This window comes from Megalops cyprinoides, chromosome 10, assembly GCF_013368585.1.
Source record: "Megalops cyprinoides isolate fMegCyp1 chromosome 10, fMegCyp1.pri, whole genome shotgun sequence".
NCBI classification, from domain to species: Eukaryota; Metazoa; Chordata; class Actinopteri; order Elopiformes; family Megalopidae; genus Megalops; species Megalops cyprinoides.
In genome coordinates, this window is record NC_050592.1 from 18,843,746 (window position 1) to 18,859,865 (window position 16,120).

Genomic DNA, 16,120 nt, shown 5'->3' on the forward strand with positions numbered 1-16,120 from the left:
TGTCAAATCCAGATGTGTATTCAGTTAACAGCTCAGTCTGGCATAATTAATTGAAAGGTCATTTGGAAGGAAAGGCAGTGTGTACAGGGCACTGGCTGGGAAAATAAAGAACTCTGTCAACAGAATAGACTGTGTGACTATAAGCTATGATTTTGGCATGCAACACGTGTGTGTGTGTGTGTGTGTGTGTGTGTGTATTTATATATATACACATGCAGCCATGCACTTGTTTGTGCTATAAGAAAGATTTCACTTTGAAATAGTGATTTTTTTTTTTGCCAGTGGGATTTATGGGAAAAATTAGCAATCCATTCAAAGTTTTGTGTATTCATTGCTATGGATGTCGGTTGCTAGGTTACCAGAGATCCATGGGAAAATTCAGCCCTGGTTTCTGGAAAATTCAATGAACACACAACCCCATTTTGAAGTCACTGTATGGTCATGAGTATCCACCTCTCGCAATCACCATTACTTGTGGCTAGTATTATTCACACAGTGCACATATTTTTTTGTGTGTGGAGGTTTATAATATTTAAATAAAAGAAACCTAATTTTGATAAAACCTAATTTTGAAATATTTTTGTAAACTTGGTCTTATTATTAATTTTTGTGTGTGAATAACATATGTATTAAGGATCGGCAGTGATCTGAGATTGGTAATTGTGTAAAAGAGCCTCAGGGTAAAAGAGTCTTCAGCCTTGAATTACTAATTTTAGATTGGTGTTTGGTCTGGGATTAGTAATTGTGCGAAAAGCCTTAGATTGCTCATCTTCTGAATCTGCTTCTGTGCACAAGTGAGATAGCATCTTTATTCTTAGATTTGAAATACATTTTATTGATCTCTTCTGAATTATTTCGTCATTATTTGGCTACGGAACCTATGTATTGTACAACTACTTTGCATGAATGAATGCATGTGAGATCTAGAACATTCACTTCCAAACACACATTTAAATTGCTGCACATTTTCATGAAGATATTGTGATCATAATTGTGATCACTGAATATTATTGAATCTAATTTTCTCTGCAGGGATGCATGATGGAATAGTGATGATGGGAGACTCTTCTTTCATTTTTTTAGGTTTCTAGTCATACAGGGTATTGGCCTGTATTTATACATATATATTTGTCAAGAAGATGGTGTGCTCAGAAGAGTTGATGATAAAAAAAATGATCTCAGAGGTGTTAATAGAAGAATGAATACACTGCTGAACACTAGAACCTTTCAACTATCTATGTGAAACACAACTCATCATCTTCAGAAAAAATAGATCACATTTAACAATACGTTTTTTAATCTGGAGAGTCAAACATTGCTGATTTGGTCTGTAGTGTAGCTCATTTTATGGCCTTATTAGCATTATTGTCCCAAAGCCAGCTAAAAAACAAGTAGAGGCAGAGGCAGACAGTCTCTGAGATGAAACAACAGTTTGAAGGTTAGGGAACCTAACTTTAAAATCCCATTGTTGGACATTGCTGATATATCTTAAAGTAATGTGGTGATGTGAATTTCTTCAGTAAATACCCAGCTGTGGTACAGACTGTAGCACAGTCTGTATGAATATGATGATGAAATCATGTCATTATTTTCTTTAACTACGATAAAGCTGACAAATGGCAACAGTTCATTAATACCTCCCTAAATTCCTGTGTGCTCAAGATGCATTTTATTTGATATCTATTTTTTTTTTTTTGTGCTGTTCTTTTCCTGTTTTTGTGATGTTTAGCTGTTGGTATGATGCACTTCAGCAAATTAGTCTTTTTATTCAGCAATGAAGATGGTATGGGCCTAAATAATAGAGTTTCCTACCTAGTCAGAACCCAGGGGGTCTGGATTCAAGTGGTTGTTCAGCACCAGGGTAGAGCCTGGATCAAGCATTCATGTAACACTTCTTTTCAAACTTGGTCTGGTCAAGGACAAGCAAAGCATGCTGGGTAGGCTTGGGAAAAAGTCATAAAGGTCTCAGCTAGTGTTGCAATATTTCCCCACAGTAGCCTCCTTCTCTGCTCTCTTCCTCCTGCCTTTTTAAGACTCAGTTATGGATTTATTTCCCATAAGGCACCTGGTAATCCTGGAACACAGCGTGTTTTCTCTCGCCTGGTCTCTCTAAAATCCCTCCTGCCATGCCATCACTCCTCTGCTGTTGTCTGTGGGGCTGCCTGCACAAAGGGACCGCACAAAAGCCACTTACTGCAGAGTTGCGCTGGGAACACGGTTGCAGGTGGGTGCTTTGGAGGCCAGAGTAAAAGGACCACTTATCCCTGGTTTGTCCTGGAGAAATCATGCCGAGAAATTAGCGGCAGTTTACTATGAGTGGCCTTACCGCCAGCTGGAGCTCTACGTCAGACTGAAGTAATTCAAAACTCCATTGAGAAAAAGATGATTTTCTGCAGAAAGCGATTTGATCACTTAAAACACACTAAGAGTCATGTATCAAAACTAGCGTGCTGATAGATGTATGGTTTGCACAAGGGATTAGTTTTATTGTTTAGAAGTTAAGTAAAAAACTAGGTAATGGAAACAAAGCTATAATAGAGGGCCACTGTATATTCTGCACCTGCAACTGAATCTGATGCACCTTTGCTGATCAAAGAGTGTAAGAAACAGCAAATGAAAATGCACATTTTGAACAGGACTGGCCCCTTGTATGTGCAATATACTGATGGATTATGGTGAATCTGTGGAATCTGAAGTTTTATGGCAGAGATACTGACTGTGTATTTCTGGCTGACAGATGATATATTTTAAGAACTCAGAGAGGGAGGGGGAGAAAATTAAAACCAGCTAACAAAATCACTGGGATGGTTGCTATTTTCTTTCCAGCCCTGCTTTCAATAAGATCTTGTTTTTCTTATGCTAGTAGTATGGCACCATTAGCAGGCTTATTGCTTGTTAGCTTTAAATGTCATAATTCATTCTATTGTGTCATGTCATATAGATACAGGAAAGACAGATACAGAAAAACACATGTAACAGCATGAAAATACTGCTTTATATTCAAATTAACAGGGGTAATATATTTGCAAAGATATTCAGTGATGAATAAAGTACCAATGTCTGTATAATAACCTCTGTCAAACAATTATGTACACGTGAAAACCTGATTTCATTCATATTTGCAGATTATTGCTGTCTGGAGGTATCCCTGTCACCAAGGATTTGTTACTTGTCATACCTACTTCTCTCCCACATCTACAGTATATTGAGATTGGCAGATGGAGAATCTTTCCATTACAATTACTGTCAGTTACGTCTTGGGTCACAGTGAGGCTAACAGTGTATTTTAATATGTAGTCCACACAGACAAATAAACACACACATACTAATACACACTTGCATATACATACACACATACACACACACATGCATACATAAACAGTCAGCTATCATCTCTGTCATCATTGCTTTGTGTAATTATAGAGAAATCTTTGCAGAAACACACACACACACACACTCCTTGATGTTCCTCGGGGAGGTGTGTGTGTGTGTGTGTGTGTGTGTGTGTGCGTGGTTGTGTGGACACATACATGCACTGCTTCACCCATTGACTAACTTCTCTCTTTCCTTTCAGAGTTTGCCTGGTTCTGAATGTGACAACTCTGGGCCCATCCTGCTAAGGCTACTCCACCTACTCACACAAGGGGGACCATTACCAGAGGAGCAGAGTGAATGTGGTAGGGCTTCATTCTCCTCAGCTGCTAGGAACACCTGACAGGGCTACCAATGATATGGATAGATCCTGCCCCTGTGTACTCGGCCACTAGCAATTCGAGCTTTTTTTGCACATAATGGTTGGAGCTGGGATTATGGTTTAGCAAGCTGATCCTGGATCGATTGGTGTGAGCAGAGCTTTTCCTTTGTAATACCAACAGATCCCTACGCAGGTATTACCCAAAGCTTATGACAGGGTTTTTTATTTGTGCACAAATCTGGAGTATGGTAGCTGAGAGGTTGGAGTGGTGCCTTGATTTCTGATTCCTTGGTCTCTTGTTGAAATACCTCAGGGAATGAACAGTGCGTATAGGCTGGAGTGAGGGAAGGCCTGTAAAGAAAGGAGCAGAACTGTGGGAAACAACAGAAATATCTGGCTTTTTGACCTTTTCTTCACGAAATTGACCTCACAAAAGCTCACATTTGAAGCAATTTATTTTTCGTTGCTGTTACATTGCGGATCAGTCTTAAATTGTTTATTTTTTGTATTGACTTTCTATTATTATAATTGCCATTATTTTTCTTAGCAGATGCCCAGGGTGCCATATATAGCTTTACTTTTCACATACTGTATAATCCAATCAGATATTCAATGAAGCTGTTTAAGTCATCCACCTTGTTCAAGGGCACAATAGCGATACCTCTCCTTGGAACCAAACCTTTAACCTTTGGATTACATGCTCAGCTCATTACCTGCTATGCCACACTGTCTGCCATATAATTTTTTTCTCATCTTGTACACCATGCTATTTATGTCCATGCTCTTGCAGTATTGTTCCTGGTCCTTTCCCAACAATGTTGTGCTATTGGCGCAGTCTCGTTTTGAAGTGATTGGCCTTTGACTCTAGATTACAATTGGGCCTCACTAAGTTCATTTGCTCTGAGGTTGCTCTGCTTTAGTCCTGAATAGAGGGAAGGAGAAGTCTGAATCTGCCTAGAAACGGCTTTGGTGTTTAGGAAACAAGCACAACCACACTCTCTGCTGTCTCATGCAGACTGTCTTCAGAACGATCGACAAGCCTCCTCTATCCCCACAGTAAACAAAGGGGAGATCTGTCTGAGTTCAGGAAGAACATCGACCTCTTTAATGATCTTGTTTGTGTGGGAAAAACAGTGCAGTGTTTCAGAAGTCATTAATGTGGTTATTTCTGCCTGTTTCCCCTTTGTCACATGCTCTGGAGACAGTGCATAGATTTGAGTTGCCGTGTCCAAGCTGAAATTGCTTGAAGAGCACCTAGGCCGGTTCTACTATGTGACAGAATAAAACTGTAGGATGTGATTGGTTGGATGTCGGAATCATTTATTAACCTGTATCATGTTGCCAGGTTGCCATGATACAGGTTGCCAAAAAAGAATGCCAAAAGCATACTTTGGGGTTTATTTCAAAATACATGTTGTAGCAGAAGAGTCATGTCTGTATTAATCTGCACAGTGCAAGTGTCTGAAGATTTAAACTGGGAAGCAGTGTATGCACAGTTCTGCCCCCTGCTGTTTATGCATGGTTCTAACGTCAGGGTTGCACAAGGTGTAGCACAAAAAGTGGTTACCTTGTTTTCTAGCAGATGGGACAGACTTGCTCACTGAAGTGCTTTGAGTTTGTGGAGTCTAACTGCGCTTGACACAAAGCCAAATGTGAGACTGAATATCTGCTGCACAATATTAATTCTAACCTTCACATAAGGTGCTGCTAGCATTCTGAAAACTCACTTCTGACTCATTTCTTATGACAGATGAACACCATATTAGTCAAGCACAGCAAGATATGTGACAGCTCTTACTGCAGCTTTTAACCAAGAGGTGGCAGGCTCAAATCCTAGGATGCTGCTGTATTCCGATATAGCATCATCACATACTTAATTTGCTTTATTAGCTTTCTGGTTGTATACTTGCATAAAATGTAAAATGCCATCACTATCTAAGTCACTATGGGTGAGGGCATGAGGGTTTTAAGCAAATAATTAAAAAACCAGGGGCATGGGGTGGTGTTTCACATTTTTCCAAAGGCATGCATGTTCACCATTTCTCATCATTTCACCAAGTCTCAGTACAGTGAGACTTTTATTCAGTTTTTCACATGGAGCTTTCTTGTCTCCCTGCATTTCTGGATAATGCAATAAAACTCAGCATTCAACTGATGGATTTGTTTCTCAATGATACATCTTCTCCTGCAAGCTTTCAAAATATCTTCAGTCATTTTGACACTTACTGAAGTTTGCTTTGTATACAGCTACACTTATATATGTGGTTCTGTATAGTTTGAGGTTGTGTTGTTCTATGGGTAATTCTCTCAGACACAACCTATATCACTTGAGCTGTTTTCTGCTCAGGGAGCTGCTCTGATAGTCCATCTTCAAAAATAATCAGTCAAAACACAGCATCCTCAGTTGACTATGGGCGTTGCAAACTTGCAAGCTTATCTTTAAGTGTGATATGTATGATAGAGATATATCATGTCTGACATCAGTTCAGACAGTCCTCAGGATAACAACTGTAGAAACCAGTTGAAGCTGGCAAAGTGGAACTTAGTGGAAATAAAAACTTTGATGATTATGACCTATATTGATGAACTATTTTGTTTTTATTAACAAAAAAGAAATACACACATATTTGGGTATCCTATGCCTGTGAAAACATTTGGAAGGATACTGATACGCAAAAAAAGGAGACCTTTTAATTTCTGGATGGATAGGTGTAAAGCAAACAAGGCTAAGTTTACTAGGTTAAGTAAAAAATGTATAGTATGTGAGTTTATTTTTGGTTCTTTATTGTTTTTGGTCCTTTTAGGCTGTTTCCAAAACTCTTTGGGTTACTGGTGCCCCTCAGTGATTATTACACTACAGGGCTGCAGAGTTGCCTGATTATGGAGTCGAAGCTTGTAGTTTCTTGATGCTTTGAGCCAAATTTCTCAGCAATAACCTGTCTAGAATTGGTAATTAATATAGTGCAGGTTTCAACTTTCCTGCTATTTTTTACTGGGATCAAGTGAAGGAGTGTGTGTGTCACCTAGGTGATACCTCTGCCCCCCTCTCATCTCATTCAGCCTGTACACTAGACTGAGCTCTGAGGATGACAAGTGTGATGATGGTCCTTGTGCAGTGCTCAGCTGAAAGTCGCCACCCTGGGGCATAGAGATGCTTGACCTTATCCTTGTGAGGCTGTGTTCTTATAGGGCCAGTTATACCAGACTGTACTGTGGTGGTAGTGTTTCTACAACAGTTAACGCCTACTTTGACATATGTGTGTGTGTGTGTGTGTGTGTGTGTGTGTGTGTGTGTGTGTGTGTGTGTGTGTGTGTGTGTATGTGTGTGTGTGTGAGTGTGTGTGCGTGTGTGTGCGTGTGTGTATGTGTGCATGTGTGGGCATACATGCATTCATGCGTGCGCGTGTGTGTGTGTGTGTGTGTGTGTGTGTGTGTGGGTGTGCATGCATTCGTGCCTGTGTCTGTGTGTGTTTGCACATGGGTGAAATACACAGTTGTAGAAAACAGAACACATTTACACATTGGGAAAATGTAAATGTAAAGCCTTTAGCTCCAGCGTAGTTCCCCCAGACATTCATATTACCTTGGAAAATGCCATGAAAAGGTTATCAGATGATGTGTCTCTAGCTCAACATTTTAAGACCCAGTCTAAAAGCTGATAGCACAAGCATATTTCCAGTCCTATCACATTCACAAAGACACTGGTTTCTGAAGCAAAGAATCATGCTGTCATTGTGTGGAAAAAAGTGAAAGGAAATAGATTGTATTCTCATTTGTAGTTTGCCAGCTGGCAAGAAAAATACCTTTAGATCGCATAAATCTATGAGCTTATGTTGATTATAATCAGAGGGGCGTTGGAGTACTGCCCTTCCAACGCCTCAAAACAGTGCAGTGTGATAATTTTATGATGTAAAATTTCAGCTGTCTTTAGATTAATTTTTCATCAAATGACAGCAACTGCTGGCCAGTGTCCCTTTGCATATGGTAAATAATTTGCTATGCAGTAGGTTAGTATATCTCCACTTTAACTTAGAGCAAAGGAAGGCGTTTATTGGCTGTAACTCTCCAACTTGGTTGCAGCTCTACAGTGAAAAATTGTGCTATTACACTACATTACAGGCATTTAGCAGATGCTCTTATCCAGAGCAACTTACATCGGTTGCAGTTTTCACAGTGTAATCCATTTATAAAGCTGGTTATTTACTGAGGCAATTGTGGGCTAAGTACCTTGCCCAAGGGTACAGCAGCAGCACCCCAGTGGGGAATTGAGCTAGCAACCTTTCAGTTACGCGTCCTGCTCCTTAACCACTATGCTACATTGCTGCCCATGCACAAATGGTTACCTCTTGATTGGTGCTGTACACTATCCTCATTTCCAGTAAACTGCAACCTTTCAGGAATGGAATTTTTCATGCCTCTTTTAGTCTTTTGAAAGAATGAATTCCTACAATAAGACCTCTGATCTTGTCACGTCTCGTAACATGCGACAAGTCAACAAATAAATGCTGAAATACAAGTTGCATTGCTGCACTTTAAGAAAAAAAGAATAAGAAGAAAAATAAGCATCAAACGAAATGTTCCAGACATTCAATTATTTTGGTCATTTGCATCAAAGGCTATTTCAGACTTGAAATAGACTAGTTGTCGTAGCCCTAAGCAGTGCTGACAAGCCTTATGTGATTGCATTAAGTGTGGCAGTGTAGAACAGTCTGTGTGGCTGCACAAGCTGAAGGAGATGTAACTCTCCCTATCGGCTGTGGTCACGGCAGGTCTATCATACCCATCATTCTCTGCTCTGACATCTTGACTTTTTTGTTGCCACTGTTGTCCTTGGTTGTCCTTTGTTTGAGGACAGGCATGTTTAATACTGAAATGTTTTGGGGAAAAAGTCCAGAGAGGCCAGCTCAGTAATTACAGGGAGCACTGGCGATATATTAACAGAAATTCCTGCTCATGATGAAAGCAGCGATGCCTTTACAAGAACAATGACGTTTTTTGAAGGCTAAAAATACTACACGTTGTTGTGTCATTGAAAAATCCAATGTTCTGTCTGACTAATGCTGATACATGCACTTGTGTGTATGTGTGGGTGTGCAGCAAATGAACATTTGAACAGGCTGCTTCACAGGCGCTGGCTGACAGGTAATCAAGGGTCACCTGCGATACGTATTTGCGGCCCTCCCCTTAGCTGCAGCGCCACCCTCCCCAGAGTCACAGCATCGCGGAGCACACATCTCTCTTACCGGGGGCTGAGAGACCACGGTGTGGCCCCGTTGCCATGGCAGCCGGCGCTTTCGAATTCTCAGCACATACTCGGAGAGCGCGCTGCTCCTTCAGATATTTTTCCTGAGCCACAACACGGGTGGAGTGGCGCTCTTTGGAGACTGGAGAAGGTTATTTACTTTGCCGTAAACCTCTCTCTTACTAATCCCTTGTACTGCTACAGTAACTCTTAACCAGTGCACTGCGTTGCGACATAAGACTGGCCTCATCCGTGCACTTAGTGAGTAGTAGCAGGTTGTTGTTGTTGGCTTTGTTTTCTGTCTCTGCTCTTAATGAGGCAGGACTGCATGACCGAGTGGGAGCCATGTTAAAATAATTAGGAGTAGTGATTGACACCTGAGAGAGGGATACGGCAGGTCGGTCGGGGCAGGTGTTAAATATTCAGTGAAATGTGACACCCGACCTCTGGGGTGTCTGCCTTCGTGTAGGTCAGCACACAGAATCAAAACCCCGAGCCCATGCAGGAAGACTCTTTCAGACTTGGCTGCGTGCAAGAGCACCGGCAGCAGCAGTCTGGCCTGGTCTTTCGGAGTGACTCCACAGAGTTCATGAAAAAAGAAAACACACTTGAATGATTCTTTGCCAAAAATAACTGAGGGAGTGAAAGGCTCAGAGGTGAGCGTCTCAGTAGAGCGAGAGCTTCTGTGATGTCACTGGTTGAAGCTGATCCATGGATATGTAAGTAGGAGCAAAGTCCAAACCTCCCAGAATGCACGGCCTTGCCTGTCTTTTGTCTGAGGAGAAATGGTATTAAGTCAGTATCGGTTACAGAGCTCTGTAGATTTCAGTGGCATTATGCTCTCTTTTTTCAGGAAAGTTACAATACCGTGGAATGTACCGTGGAAAGATGTTTGTGTGGTGTTATAGTGATGTTTCATTAAAAGGTTTTACTGCAGTAGATCGAGTGTCTGTAAATCACAGAGACAAGTCTCTATGTTTTTGATAAAAGAGCCCAGGCTTGCTCCATAGCCTCAATTCAATCTTTTAGTTCTTGCCATAATGCTGTAAATCTCGAGTTTTCTAACCTTATTCTTCAGGTGAAATATAAGGGAAAAGGTGATAGTGGGCTGTCACTGGTGACAGGTTTTCAGCTCTTAGCCTGTCGCCTTGGAAGCTGTTGCATTCTGTGTCAGAGATCATGTTTGTACTCTGCAGCATGCTTGTTATTTTCTGTGCTGTCTGAGCCTTTCATTTACAGTGGATAATTTATCACAGGAATTGTAGGCAAGGAGGGAAAAGAAATCATGACTTTGTGTTTGGTGAAGGGGGGTATCTACATGACAGCTTGCTTATTTAATAAGTGTTTTTAATACACTCAAAATGCCAAATAGAACCTGCCTAGCAGCAATTTGGGACTGCTTGAGATTATGATACTTTAATTCAGTTTTGATTCAGATCCAGATCAAGACAACTATTGAATGGTGAGCTGTTTGTAAATAACAGAAAGTATTATAAAAAGTTTTTCACCAGATTTTTAATGTCTCTGCAGTAGGTTTGTGGGGCTGCAGTGCAATTGCTGCTCTTTTTTGTAGCAATAATGGAAACTAGTTGAAAAAGCAAACAAATCTTTCTCCTTAGCTTTGGACATTGAAGACTCAGGTCCTCAAAATGTGTTTCAGCAATTGAGTAGAGGGCAGTCTGACAAACACACTACATTACTAGGTAATGCAAAGAACCTGTTCTCATTCAGCTGCAAAAACTGAAGGCAATCTTCAATAATTCTTTTGGAGTTACATTTCATTTATTTTACATTTTACCACTCTCCATTTTTACCTCCAATCTAAAGCACTTCGAGCTGTTGAATACTTATGTAAGCATATAGTCTTACTCATTTAGTAGGTTAGGTCTTGCAGGAACCAGAAACATGGGAATGGACTCTAGATTCTGCACATTAAAATGTAAAAACAGCATGAAATGTGAATATGCAATATCAGAAAACTTGCTGGAGGGGGAAAGTTTTCAATGTTATTCATATATTTTTCATATATTTTTTCAGAAATATGCATGCACATTTCAGAAAATATGCTATTCAAAAACCAAAAATAATATTATTTATATAAATAAATTATTTATATAAATAATATTATTAAATAATACTATAATAATAAAAAATAATATTTTTAAATTGTTTAATTATTTTTAAGTGTTTAAAAGGGAGCTTTCCAACAACTAAAACAAGGCACTGTAGAAACTATCAATACAGATAACACATGATTTACAAAAGAAATCATAAAGTCATATTCACAGTGAAGATAGATATGAGCATTATTATTTCACAGCTTCAGAAGGTAGACACAGATGTGGTATTTTACTATTCCTGTTGCAGTTGCAGGTGCAAAAATGTCCTCATAATTTGCATTACACATGTCCTATGTGCCTGTAGGTTAGTAGGTATATGTATATTGTATGTACTTGTGAAAGTGAAAACTGAAATTTCCTATACCTTGTTGATTTCTGTAAATTGTAACAGAAAACTGTGGTCCCACCTGCAGTCCAATGACAGAGAAACTATTTTTTCCACTAAGTGTTCATATTTACAGCACCAATAAGATTTTAAAGTACACTAAAGTAAATTGATAAGTTAAATATACAACGCACTACAGCAGCAGTCAGTTGCAATAAACAGCATACCAAAGGAAAAAATGGTTGGAAACCTGCATAAAAGAGGAAGTACAGTGGCTGAACATATTTTGGATTTAATTGATTACAGGTGTTGATGTTTTATTGTAAGAATAAAACCATATAAAGTAGGTTATGTTTGCAATCACTGCCCTAGATAAGAGTGTCTGCAAAATAAACTTCAGAATCTGCTCTCTCTGCATGAGATGAGTTTTCCCCATTCTCAGCTAAAATAACCCACTTCGACTGACAACACAGTTCAGCTGAGTTCTCTGTCACAGGATCCCTGATGGATGACAACTGAAATGGAAAAAAAACCCTCTACTTTAGAGACACACAGCCGATTTTTTTAGGTTTGAGGTAAGAACGCACTCAGGAGTATTCTCACCTGTGCGTGCTTCATAGCTCTGTAGCTTACGAACTGTACTTGAAATTCACATGTTCTCTCCACTCTTTGTGGTATCACTGGCTACCTCCATTGGCAAGATGTGCTGTCATTAACAGGACATGGTCAGTATGTGATTAATCTGTCCTGCATAGCAATTTACCAGGGGGTTGCAGGTTTGACTTCAGTGTCCCCTCTGTCTTTGTTACATTTAATATATCTACCTGGATAGTGAACCACCCTGAAGAGTGGCATATTCTAAGAAAATGAGTCATAGAACAGAATAGATCTTAATGTGTACTTGATGGGAGTTTGTTTTGTAGAGGCACATGTGTAGGTGGAGGCACATAATTGACATTATAATGATCCTTCACACAGCGCACCAGAAAATGCATGCCCGTGACACTTGGGCTTTAGAAATGTTATAAATGCTGATCTTGTTGACCTTGCATAGAATTTCTATTCTCCATGTACTTACAATTTCTAAGTACATACAGCTAGCGCAGGGAGAATTGTACTAACCTGTGGTAAGTGTACAGAAACTGTATGGAGTATTAGAAACTGTATGCCGTGAGGAATGAAAGAGGTCTTTCTCACAGAGAGAGTCATAGTGTACCAGCACCTTGAGGGAAGGCCAGTGTGCTCGGAGTGCAATGTGGGTGTCTCACTTCTTAAAGTTCATGGTGCTTGGATAGCAATATTGACTGCCCTTTGCTGAGCCTTACCTGCGATAATACAAAAATGATACTGTATGTTGCATATCACTTTATAATGCTAGTGTTATATTACTTGTAGTAGCCATAGCACCATTTCCTGATACAAGTCTTACGCACCAGTGGCAATGACACAGTGCTACAGGATCAGTTTACAGTACATCTGTCCCTTGTAGCACCTGTACCAGTGTGGGTGTGTGTGACCCAGCAGACAGTATATGGACATCAGTTAAATATAGTCTGACTGGAACAGCACTCATCCATTCAGCGCCCTGGAGAGGGAGGCTTTAACAGTGAGAGGAGCAGCAGTGGGCCTAAATGAGGGAGCTGTGTGCAGTTACTTTTGATTGCAGAGTTCCAATGTGGCTTAGCCTTCCTCAGCCACTTACATAATGACCCCCCAAAACGGGCTCTGAATGTATCCTCTGACTGCTGTTTTTGCACGCGTCATTGATGGAAGACCTCAGAGCTCTCAGTTAAAGCCGTCCTCCCAACATCCTCAGCACCTCTGGAAACGAGCTGTGTGCCACGGGAGCAGTGCACCATTCCGAGTAGCGATGTGGGCGGTGCAGAGCAGCTTGTCTCAGCCCTGCTCCTGAGGGCCCACTGTGTGTGTGTGAAGCCAGCCTGCCGTATACACTGTGCTCTGCTTACTGTCACTTCTGGTGCTCCTTAAGTCACCCTGGATAAGGGCGTCAGCCACATAGCAAAATGAATTGCGGTAATAGTCGGCAGTCATCTTTATTTCCAACGTAAGGCTGTAATGCGGCTCCCCATCTTGTGCTGTTTTTTTTATCTCTTTCCAGCAAATTCTCACAGACTTAAATTCAGCTTTCAAAGTCTTCTGTCATGTTGTTGCTGGGTAGCCACTCTGGAGTCTGCCCTGTGGGTTCCACTCCAGTGCTTGAGGGGAAGTATCTGTCTGATCCTGTCACCATGCCATTCCCACTGTCTGCTTCACTGACGCTTGTTTGATGCTGGAGATTTATCTGATGTGTTGAAGGATTACTGTAGTCAGTGCCTTGTTTGGCAGGGAGAGTAAAAGAGTGACGACACCTTCCTTTTCTGGCTCTTCTGTGTCATGACTGCATTTCCAGTAGGCCCGGTTGTTTGTTTTGGGTCCCGCTCTTGTTTTTTTTTTTGTTTTTTTTTTGAGAAACACTGCCCTGCACAAAGAAAAATGTGCTGTTTAGTCCACTGTCTAGTAACAGCAGATTCAGCTGGGATCCTTTGCTCCTCCCTGTGAGAGGGGTGCAGCCTCCCGCTGATATCCTCTGACCCAGTGAGGTCACACAATGACCAGTCCTCCATCCTGCATCCCTGGGGATTGGGGTGCAGGAAAACCTATGCCAAACACTCAGTCTCTCACTGTACATGTGAGTATTTATACAGCACTCGCTGCCGTGTGTGTCTCTGCATGTCTGGACATGTTCCCTTCTGTGTGAAGAGTATAAAACGGTAGCTCAGCTCTCTCCACACACAGAGATTAAGGTGAAGCAAAGATAGTTCAAGAGCCTCTTAGGACTAGACACATTGAGGAAGAATCACTGCCCAGAGGACACCATTTATGTACGAGTATCATTGGCGTTGACTGGGGAGGGTAAGGTGCACCTGTTCTGGTTCCAGCGGGTATACTGTGTCATTTGTTGAACTCTACATGTGGTAACTGTGATGTAAGTAGGAAATGCAGTCCAGCTATTGGGTCTTTAAGAGTTTCAACTCGATCTATTTGAGACCTTTAGTGAGTATTTTTCAGTTGAGAAAGGACATGCTCTGCTCTTCAAATGGATCATTCACAGCAACACAGACAGGCCTCACCAGCAGAGCCATGCAGAGCGTTCATGCTTGCTGAATGTGTTCAGGGCCTTTATTGTCCCAGACCTAGAAAGGACTTATTTCATCTTCATCACAGTGGGCACATGTGTTTGTGCTCTCAGTGAAGGTAGCATGAAAACTCCTGGGCAGACAGAAGGAGAGCAACAGAGAGGCAAGGAGACAGACACAGAGAAAACTGATGGAGCGAGGGAGGAAGAGAGTGAGGGGTAGAAGGAGAAATTCAGCTGTAGGGTTGTAGGCGATATGTCCTGAAAGCCCAGACTTGTGACAGGGAAGGTATTTCTTGTGTTTCTCACTGTTCGGAGCAGAGCTGAAGATGTGCGTGGGCAAGCTCAGATACAGCATATATATTTAGACCTGCAGGCGCTTTCATCTGTCTCCTTGGCGACTCATTAGATGTCTTGCTTTGAACAGTGAAATAATGTAGAAACAAAGAAAAAAACAATAATAAAAGAAGTATCCTCCAATTAAAATAAAGGAATTATTAGGCATTGTCCCCTTGGTTTAAGGCAGGGGTGGGGATCAGCGTGGGATTCAGGGTAATGTAATAATGTAATGTAATGTAATACAATGTTTTGTACAGGATTATGGGTTAGGTCTTTTTTGACTGAATTTGCTTGATTACTGCTTAAACTGATAAATGGATACATTACCAATATAAATAGTTATCTTAGTGATTTAAGATAAGTGATTAAGTTGTTACTGATGCAAATTTTTACCTTCCAAATGGTAATCTTACCAATAGAATATATTATCTCACTGATATAAATGGTTTTCTTAAATGAACTAAGCTGTTTCAGTGGGAGGTGAAGGTAGATTTAAGAAGATTATTTGCATATTTTCCTTGAGAAAAATATGTGTCTGTGTGTGTGTGTTTCTGTACCAAGTGTTGTTTTATGTATGTGTTTGTGTGAATGTATACACACGCATATGTGGGTGTGTGTGTATATGTGTCTGCATGAATGTGTGTTTGCATTCCTGAGTGTGTGTAGAGTAAACACAATGTGTGTGTATATAGACTTAGCAGACTTAGAACATTACACAGGCATCTGTGTGTGCATCTGCATGTGCTTGTGGCTGCTTCTCAGTGCTGGACTCCGGAGTGAGTGTGATTGATTCAGGCTGTGTCTCTCAGAATGCTCTCAGGCTCTCTCTCATAATCAGGTTGCCTTCATATAAAGGAGTAGTACTAGCAGTGAACTCAGTGACCTCATAGTGCACTCCAACGGAGGGGTGGGGAGGACGTTATTCAGGATGTTTCCCTTCACCACATCAATGTTCCTTTACAAATTCCTCTGTTGTTTTATTTATTGTGTCTGTTGTTAAATAATGGAACGGCGCCCTCCAAGGAGCTCCCTGTAGATGGTTAAAACAATGACTGGCCTACATGCTGCATCCCGGTCCGCACCACAAAGGCAAGTGGAATCTGGTGCAGTAAACTGAGGGGGGGGAGGAAGTGTGTATGTGTGTGTGTGTGTGTGTGTGTGTGTGTGTGTGTGTTGGGGGGGGGGGGGGGGGGGTGATCTGCTCCCTTTGGCTTCAGAGCACTGGGCCCCACTGAGATCCATCATGTGACCCGCTTCATTTCTC

The 16,120-nt window shown here is 41.1% G+C and overlaps 1 protein-coding gene across 1 annotated transcript in view; it reads left to right on the top strand.

Annotated features, from left to right (window-relative positions):
- LOC118784855 (ataxin-1-like) overlaps window positions 1-16,120 on the top strand; it is a 65,830-nt gene that overhangs the window by 33,772 nt on the left and 15,938 nt on the right. The window contains exon 3 of the mRNA XM_036539304.1: window positions 3,575-3,677. The gene's annotated coding sequence lies outside the window, so the exon portion shown is untranslated. The remainder of the gene's footprint in view (window positions 1-3,574; window positions 3,678-16,120) is intronic.